We start from the raw sequence: 10,100 nt of genomic DNA, 5'->3' as shown, positions 1-10,100 counted from the left end.
AAATTTCTCAAAGATTGTGCAAATCTCTGATCATTATGACCGACCACGCGGTCATACCTTTTAATTAAGCCTCATTAATGTCGTCCGGTGATTGAGAACTATGTGTCCTCCTTTCTGTCGTCGTACGTTTGGCGTGACAGGATGATATCTGTTGGTGATGCGACAAACACCTTTTAGAATTCGATGGCCAGATCTCTGCCTAATTTTTCACAACCCTGAATCAGACAATCCAGGATGATTGTCCACGAGGCTTTATAAACCTTGTGTGCATCGCCATCACCTTTGTTTCGCACTCCTTCATCTTCGAGCTCCTTCGCGACGCTTTGTTTTCTCTTCTTCTACGGTGAACTTCCTTGTAAGCTCCTTCACCTTTTGTCATTTAAATCTGTTTGTTCCTCCCTAATTCAGTTTTTGATAGCCAACGTCTCGCAACCCCCCACTCTCATCCCTGGACTCTGGTATACTTGCACCGAGTCCAGGTTCGACGGGGGCAAAGCTAAGAGTTTGAAATCCGCATATAAGTTTCCCCTTGCTACTAAATTGCTCTTCCTTCTGCTTTTGACTGGCCCCATGAACCACCATCGGGTTTTCTATGTTTCTTTAGGGACTAGTTCACCGTCGGTCTGTGATTCCCTGTCCACCCTTTTTTCTTCGCAGTTTGTAAATATTTTCATATTTCCCTTAATCAATTAGTGTCAAACTCTTTTAGGCTACTGTGCGAGGTGATAATTTTGTTTCGCTTGCATGACATTCCTTTGACTCCTCGGCTCTTTCATTACATTTATTATCCGAAATTGTCCAAGTCGGGGACTTTTCTCTTCCAAGCCCGAGTGGACTTAGTCTTCTTTGATAAAATGTCGTCCTCCAACAAGCATTGGAGAGACTATTATTTCTTCGTTCACTTTCCTGAGCGGCCAAATTTCCTGACCAACTAGCAGCTAGAAGTGTCGAATCCTCCGGAGCTCAAGAAGTACAAAAGCCAATCGAACTATCTCCAGGCAGCTTCAAGCTTGGCCAGTCAGAAGTACCACATCCATAAGTTACTGCTGGAGGGCATCCTCTACGTGTTTGGCTTGAGTCCGATCTACACTAAGCTTTCGTCCAGCCTAGGTATGCTGTTTCTTCTTCAAATCTTTGAATCTAACTAATTTTTCATCCTTTTGTGCATCTCGAATCATGTTGCGAGTACGTTTGGCCGGCAAGTGCAAGCTCACGGACGTAGAGATCAACGCTGCGACCGTAGCTGAGCTGGAGAGCTGCAACCTGCAGCTGGTCGGCTCCCACGAGGATCCGCTCGGTGACGAGGAGGGAACACAAGAACTAGGGAGAGGAGCGGGGAGCCAACCAAATGGCAGCTAGTGGAGCAGCAGCTACTGCTAACCTTGCACCCGAACGACCATCGATGGTTCCGATCGTAGTCACTTTAGAGTCAGCAACCTCCGCCGAACCCCTGCGATAGCGCAAGAGACGTCAAGCAGAAGGTTTCTCCCGATCTGTGACTTCTATCCTACAGACCCCAACACCGGCCGTCTCCCGACCCTCCTCCAAGCGGGGTGAGACCTCTGTTCTTCCTCTCGAGCAGGGAGTCGCAGAACTCCCTGCTTGCATATCATCCGATTGGACACCTTCGTTGCCCACGCTGCCCCAGTGGATGATTTGTGCGTCGCTAGTCGCCTTCATTCCACCATCTTTGATGGCTGCCCAAGTGTTCTTCATCCAACCGATTCCAGCATCCCGGTCTTTGGGTAGAGCGATTTCAGACTCCTCTGGCTTGAGTAGTCAGAGGCAAATAACGACAATCATCTATTTACCGACCGATGAGTATCGCAGTGCGGACGACCCAACGTCCCTCACCCCCGAGCACTAGATAAGGATCTAAGGGTTGCTCGCACAAATATGGGTCGATGCTTGAGTCGTTGCGGCGGTCATCTCTCTGGAGGAGCTCACCAACAGTGACACCCAGATGTCCACTGGAGTATGTACACACTACTTTTACACTTACTTTTTATTAGTTCATTCCTTACAATTTTCTTGTTCCTGCAATTTTAGGTGGAGAGCCAAGCCATGTGCCACAAGCTCGCCTATTTGGAGCACGAAGTCCAGTAGCTGCATGCTCCGAATGGCCAATCGTCTGTTTCACAGGCGTGCATAGAGTGGATGAGCGCTGAGATGACCCAATTAAGGTTGATCTGAATAAGAGCTTTGAGCTGTTGGAGGCGAAGAGGGGCAAAAGTGTCGAGCAAGCAACTCAGCTGGCATGGCTCAACAAGCAGGCCAACACCTTCGAGTCCAAGATCCACTCAACCAACACCAGGAAGCTCCGGGCCATCGAAGACTGTTAGCTAGAGCCCTAGAGCCAATCATTTGATGATTGTATTTTGGACTTGTTGTATCATATTCTATATAAATAAAGACATTTATTTTGGTTATTATACTTACTTGTATTGGTGCCAAATAAACTAAGTATAATAGCGTCCTTGAGTAGAAGGTTCTCACCTATATCAATCGGTTAGTTGAACTGATAGTGAGATGATATAGGGAACACTACTCTTAATCATTACTAGTCGAGTATTAACATTCAGGGACAATGTTAATGCAATAAGACTAGTGATCCGGCGGTAAGGACAGGGGACCCCCTTTGAGGGAAGTCAACGCCACGTGGAGGTCAAAAGTCAAACGGCCGATCGGAGAAGAGTAGGGTCAACTGGCCGAATGGGTCCAAGCGGAATCAAAGACAACCCGACGAGGAGTCGGGTTTCCGATGCTCATGGTGAACAAGGTCGCTGGGCCGAGCGGGTAGCCTGCTCGGCCGAGGCGTAAAGTATTAAGGAACACTATCAGTCGAGCACCCGGTCGGACCGATACCTACACCCCGTCGGACCGATGCCTGCCGAGCGAATGAACGCTCGGCTTGGGGAAAAAGGGGACAGGGACAAGGGGACATTGGGGAACATCATTTTCTGACAGCAGACATATTCGACGACCAGGCCATACGCAGAATCGTACGACAGAAGGTTCTGTTGTCCCATCAGAGAGGTGCTCAGACTGTAGCAGTATGGTGTCAGGCATGCTCCTCTGGCAAGCCCATACTAAGGTATGGTACAGGACACGTGTACGCCTCAGTAGGTGTGCACAAGCCTCCCCCCAGCTGTATATAAGAGCCCTCATACTTCGCCGGAGGTACGCGATCTCGCATCTTTGGAGCCACTTCATCGTTTTCCTCTTGCCTGACTTGAGCGTCGGAGGGTCGTCGCCGGGAACCCCTTCCCGGCCCGACTTCCTTGCAGGTTCGCCGGAGTTCCATACGGCCGGTCGGAGATCCACATCACCAGTTCAAAGAGCGCCACATGCCCAGCGTCCATCGATTCAGCGTTCGGACATGATCAAATTGGCGCCGTCTGTGGGAACGCACCTGCATCCGAGCGGAAGCAATGGACGAAGCTGGACGACCGCACACCATGATGCTTTCCCCGGAGGAGCTCGACACTCTAATCGAGGCAAGAGCAGCTAAGCTCGTGGAGCAGCAGAAACAAAAGGCACAAGCCGAGCGCCTAGAGCAAAAGCCGACGTCAGCGTCAGGAGGCCGAGCGGCAGCAGAGTTCCGACCGGAGAACATCTCAGCATGGGGCCGAGATAAGGATCCAATCGGCATCCAAGGAGAAGCACTGCATGCCCTGAGCGGAGGAACATGGAGTTGGACTTGATCGACGAAAAGCGAGCCAAGGCGTCCGTTCGGCTGAAGGCATACCGGCATAGAATGAAGCAGAACTACAACCGGCGCATGATCCCTAGAGCATTCCAGGTTGGCGACCTAGTGTGGAAGAAAGTAAAGCCGGTCGGGGACATGGGCAAGCTGGAGGCTCCTTGGGCAGGTCCCTTCAAAGTCATCGAAAAGCTCCGCTCGGGTGCCTATTATCTGGAGGATGAAGACGGACGACAACTGGATCAACCATGAAGCACGAACCACCTCCAGCCTTATCAGGCGGGGTGAAAGGTGCGCCAATGTAATGTATGCTGTATATTTTTCGTTCGGCTGTATATGTGAAATGCAGGAGTTAAAAATTAGAAAATTAGCACAAGTATAGGGCATCGTCAGCCGAATCGGAAGACCGTCAAGCTCCGACGTTAAAAATTGAGAGTCGCACCGGCGACTATAAACCCTTCGGCCGGAAGACCGTCGAGCTCCAACGTTAAATATCGAGAGTCGCACCGGCGACTATAAACCCTCCGGCCGGAAGACCGTCGAGCTCCGACGTTAAATATCGAGAGTCGCACCAGCGACTATAAACCCTCCGGCCGGAAGACCGTCGAGCTCCGATGTTAAATATCGAGAGTCACACCGACGACTATAAACCCTCCGGACGGAAGACCGTCGAGCTCCACGTTAAAAATCGAGAGTCGCGCCGGCGACTATAAACCCTCCGGCCGGAAGACCGTCGAGCTTCGACGTTAAAAATCGAGAGTCGCACCGGCGACTATAAACCCTCCGGCCGGAAGACCGTCGATCTCCGACGTTAAAAATCGAGAGTCGCACCGGCGACAATAAACCATCCGGTCGGAAGAACCGTCGAGCTCTGACGTTAAATATCGAGAGTCGCGCCGGCGACTATAAACCCTCTGGCCGGAAGAACGTCGAGCTCCGATGTTAAATATCGAGAGTCGCGTCGGCGACTATAAACCCTTCGGCCGGAAGACCGTCGAGCTCCGACGCTAAAACACAAGAGTCGCGCCGGCGACTATAAACCCTCCGGTCGGAAGAACCGTCGAGCTCCGACGTTAAAAATCGAGAGTCGCGCCGGCGACTATAAATCCTTCGGTCGGAAGAACCGTCGAGCTCCGACGTTAAATATCGAGAGTCGCGCCGGTGACTATAAACCCTCCGGTCGGAAGAACCGTCGAGCTCCGACGTTAAAAATCGAGAGTCGCGCCGGCGACTATAAACTCTCCGGTCGGAAGAACAGTCGAAGCAGGTTCATATGATGAACCAAGAGGATTAGATTCATTTGATGAATCAAATTAGATTAAGAGTAATCATAATTGGGCTAATTGAGTTGGACTCAAGTTGATTCATGTGTTCAATGAGTCTAATTTAGATTATGACTCATTGAATCAATTTAATTAAATGAATTAGATTCATTATATTAAATTGGCTTGAATTAAATGGTTGGATTAGATCAACTATGAAAGAGATTAAGTCAAGTTTGACTTGACTTGAGAGGAAGAGGAAGAGGAAGAGTCAAGTTTGACTTGACTTTATATCACATCATTTGTGACTTGGCATTAGGAGAACTAATGATGATGTGCCACATCATCACATGTGCCACCTCATGGAGGTTACAACTATTCTCTTTAATGGCCTCCACATTAATTGTGATTAATGTGAAGGGGGTTACACCACTTGTAGTGGCCGGCCACTTGATGGAAAATGAGAAGTTTTCTTTTGGTGAGTAACTCTCATTCAAGTGATCTTCCTCCTCCTAAGCTCTCTTCTTGCTCCTTATCTTCTCTTGGTCGTGGGTTTCAAGCAAAGGAGAAGAAAGGAGAGTGAATCTAATCCAAGAAGAAAGGTTAGTGAAAGTCACATAGAGATTTTAGAGGAGTGTGTTCTCTTCTTTTCCTTTCTTCTTCTTCCAATCCCATCCGAGAGCATCAAGAAGTGCTAGCACACTTGTGGTGTTCTCTTCTCCATCCTTGAGTGTTAGAGAACACTTCTTGTTCATGTGGATATTACTAGAGGTGTGTACGTTTGAACACACTCGAGATCCGGCGCACCTTGGACGAGCGGGATTCGCGAAGGGCACGCATCGAAGGTATAAGATTTTCTCCATGTAGATCTAAGTGTAGATCTAGGTAAACTCGTAATCGTAGTTTTTTGAAAAATTTTCTTTGCACGGATCCGTTGGCTAGGGAGTTTCGGGGTTTCCGCGACGCGAAAAAGTAATTTTCGTGGCCCGAAAAACCCAACAAAGACTTGGAAATCAAAAACAAAGAGTTTCGGGTGTTGGCTCAGAACCTGAAGGAGGTGAAGGCCTCACTGAATGCTGAGCGAGAAGGCAAGTTGGTCGATCGATCTGCAGTGAAGGCCCAGTTCGACGCCAAAGATGCAGAGCTGGCTAAGTTGAAGGTGGAGCTGGAAGCATCCCAAGTGGCCCTCGAGACTTATCAGGGTGCTGAGCCCAACCGGTTTGAGCTCATGAAGTGGGCCTACCTCTACTTAGATGCCTTTAATGAGTAGCTCACCAATCAGGCGCTCCTTTTCAACCTTTCCATCAATGGGACGCTCGACCAACTGAAGGACGACAGCTATATTTTGACCAGACTGACGAGCAAGGTTATCAGCCAGGACAAGATGACTAAATTGCTGCTAGATGACGTACTTGACTACCTCGAGTGAGCCTGCTCCCATGTACCTTGTCTTCTTTTGTACTGCCCTTTTGGCCTTGTAAAAACTATGCAAGTGTTAATGAATGGTCGCCCGTTCGACGAACCTTTTTATTTGATGTCATTCCTTCGTGTCGCGTCGTTTGACACTTCCTTATTTTATTTTTCGACTTGTTTGTCCCTATGTTGCCGCTCAGGATCGAGTAGGACTACCAACCGCTTATCATTTTGTGAAAAAGCTTCCAAGTGTAGCTCCGTGTCCTACCGATCGACATCGAGCTAATCGCTTTGATGGTCGATCAATCAATCCAACATCATCGAACGACCATATTATAGTGTGCTCTTGTGGCAACGTGTTTCCTGGTCGACCTTGTCTTTGACCTACATATTCGTCAATCCTCTTCGTTCGGTATTGCCTCATCTTTGGGGTGCCCAATAAGCTATTTTTTGTTGTAGCCTCAGGTTTATAACCATCGCTCGACTGTTGAAGACACGAGCCTAAGTTTAATGTTGACACTCGACCATTTGTGACAACAAGAGTTTATGGTCGTCGTTCGACCATTGATGACGACAAGGGTTTAAGGTTGTCACTCGACCGTTGGTGATGACTAGGGTTTAAGGTCGTCGCTCGAACATTGGTGAAGACAAGATTTTAAGATCGCCGCTTGACCGCTGATGACGACAAGGGTTTAAGGTCGCCGCTCGACCATTGGTGAAAACTAGGGTTTCACGTTGCCGCTTAACGGTTGGTGAAGACTTGAGTTTAACATTGCTGCTCAACTGTTGGTGAAGACTAGAGTTTAACGTCGCCGCTCGATGGTTACAATGCGTAGACAATGGTTTATAGTGGCCGCTCGACTTTTAACTTGGTTGATTGGCTTAAGAGTCTGGAACACTTGTACTTTTATTCATATTTATCATGCATCTAGAAGTCATACATGCACTTATATAGGTACATTTATATTTATTCACGCACCTCTCACCCGACCCTATAGGGTTGAAGATAGTTCGCACTCCACGGCCGCTCAAGATGTCTTCCGTCTTTGTCCTACAGGTACTAGGCTCCCGAGCGAAGCTTTTGCATGACCTTATAGGGTCCCACCCATGGGGGTTCGAACTTGGTGACGCCGCCGACCGGTTTTATTCTCTTCCACACCAGATCGCTGACCTCAAAGGACCTCAGGATCACCCTCTGATTGTAGTTCTGCTTCATCCACTGGCGATATGCCATCAGCTGGATGACATCCTTAGCCCTCACCTCATCCGCCAAATTGAGCTCCAAAAGTCTTCACTTGGTGTTGCCCTCATGTAGAGTTGTACCCAATTAGACTCTACTCTGACTTCCACCGGGACCAATGCTTCATCGCCGTACACCAGATGAAATTGTGTTATGTCGGTCACCTCCTTTAGAGTTGTACGAAGAGCCCACAGGATGTTGGGGAGCTCGTCGACCCAGCTGCCTCCTGCATGGTCGAGTCAAGCTCATAGACTCCTGAGGATCTCCTGATTGGTGACTTCCGCTTGGTCGTTGCTCTGGGGGTAGGCCACTGAGGTGAAGGTCTACTGGATGTTATAGCCTTCGCACACTCCCTGAACTTTCGACCAGTGAACTGCCTCCCGTTATCCTAGACGAGACGACATGGGATGCCGAACCAACATAGGATGTTCTGCCAGATGAATTTGATAACCATCTGTTCACTTATTTTAGCTAGCGACTCGCTCTCTACCCACTTTTAGAAGTATTCCATAGTGACGAGAAGGAATCTCCGCTGACCGGTCGATATTGGAAATGGTCCCACGATTTCTATACCCCATTGTCGAACGGGCAAGACACCGTGGATGTCTTCATCTCTTCGGTTGGTCGATGCGGGATATTGTGATACCTTTGGCAGGACAGACATGTGGCTACTGTCCGAGCAACATCCTCTTGGAGAGTGGGTAAAAAATATCTGACCAGGAGAATCTTTCGTGCCAATGAACGATCGCCCGGATGGCTTACACAGGAGCCTTGGTGCACTTCCTAAAGGATGTACTCTGTGTCCTCTAGTCCGACGCACTTGAGCATGGGCCTGGAGAAGGCTCTCTACATCTGATCTCCAACCAAGGTGAATCGTCCGACCCTATTTTTCAACAAGCGGACCTCTTCCTGATCAGAAGGCGTGGCACCCGATCGAAGAAACTCTATCAGTGTCGTCCTCCAATCCCTCGGGAAAGTTTTCCCTTCCATCTTGTTGATATGCGCCACTAATGAGACTTGCTTGATCAGTTGCTTTATCACGATCGACGATAATGAATTGGCTAACTTCGCCAACTCATCCACGCCTGATTCTCTGCCCGGGGAATCTTCTGTATAAGGACTTCTTAGAAATTCACTTTTATCTTCTCGAAGGCTTCTGTGTATAGCTTGAGTTGGGAGCTGCTTATCTCGAACGTTCCTGATAGCTGCTGAGTGACCAACTGAGAGTCTGAGTGAATGAGGACTTTTGTGGCTCCGACATGCCGCGTTGCCTATAAGCCAGCTAGCAATGCTTAATATTCAGCTTTGTTATTGGTGGCTAGATAATCCAACCGAACGGAAAGTTGTATTCGATCCTCCTGTGGTGAAATTAGTAGTATGTCGATCCCGCTGCCTTGCCTGGTGGAAGAGACATCGACATATATTCTCCAAGTTTCGACTCGGTATTCTGGACCTCTGTGACGAAATCAGCTAGGTCCTGTACTTTGATCGTCGTTCAGGGCTAATATTGTATGTCAAATTCACTTAGCTTGGTTGTCCACTTGATTAGCCGGCCAGCCGCCTCTAGGTCGAGAAGTATTCCCGGGGCCCTGTTGGTCATCACGATAATCGGATGTGGCAAGAAGTATGGACGAAGTCTTCGAGCAACTAGCACCAATGCATAAGCTAACTTTTCAAGACAGGTGTAGCAAGATTCTACATCTTTCAATATTTGACTTAAAAAATATACGTGCTGTTATTCGTGGGCATTCTGCCTAAATAATGCTGAGCCAACCGCATACTCGGTGGATGACGGGTAGATCCAGAGCAACTCACCAGCGCTTGGCTTAGCTAACACATGCAATGAGTTAAGGTACTCCTTGAGCTCTTCCAACGCCTGGTCGTACTCTGCATCCCATTAAAATTTTGTAGCTCAATGCAACACTCTGAAGAACGGATGACTTCAGTTAGATGACTAGCGAGGTGATCCATCCGGTCAACTGTTGGGCCTCCTTCAAGTTGCGCGGCGGCGGCATGTCTTGCAGGGCCTTTACTTTGTTTGGATTGCCTCGATCCCCCACTCAATGACGATATATCAGAGGAAATGACTACTCTTCGCACTGGATAAGCACTTGTTCGGGTTTAATTTTATTCCATAAGCCCTCAAAGTTTGACAAGTCTCCTTGACGTCTACAGAAAGGTCAACAGCTCGAAGGGATTTTATTAATATGTCATTAACATATTCCTCCATGTTGCGGCCGATCTGTCACTGGAACACCTTGTTCATTAGCATCTGGTAGGTGGCGTCGACGTTTTATAGTCTGAACGACATGACATTGTAGCAATACGTTCCATTCCGTTAGCCGTGATGAAGATGACCTTTTCTTGATCCTCTTGGACGAGCGACACTTGGTGGTAACCATAGTACACGTCGAGCATGCAAATCAGCTCACAGCCCGCCGTGGAGTCCATCATTTGATCTATCTGGGGTAGCAGATAGAAA

Source organism: Zingiber officinale, chromosome 6A (genome assembly GCF_018446385.1).
Source record: "Zingiber officinale cultivar Zhangliang chromosome 6A, Zo_v1.1, whole genome shotgun sequence".
Classification (NCBI taxonomy): domain Eukaryota; kingdom Viridiplantae; phylum Streptophyta; class Magnoliopsida; order Zingiberales; family Zingiberaceae; genus Zingiber; species Zingiber officinale.
This window is presented reverse-complemented; position numbering follows the sequence as displayed.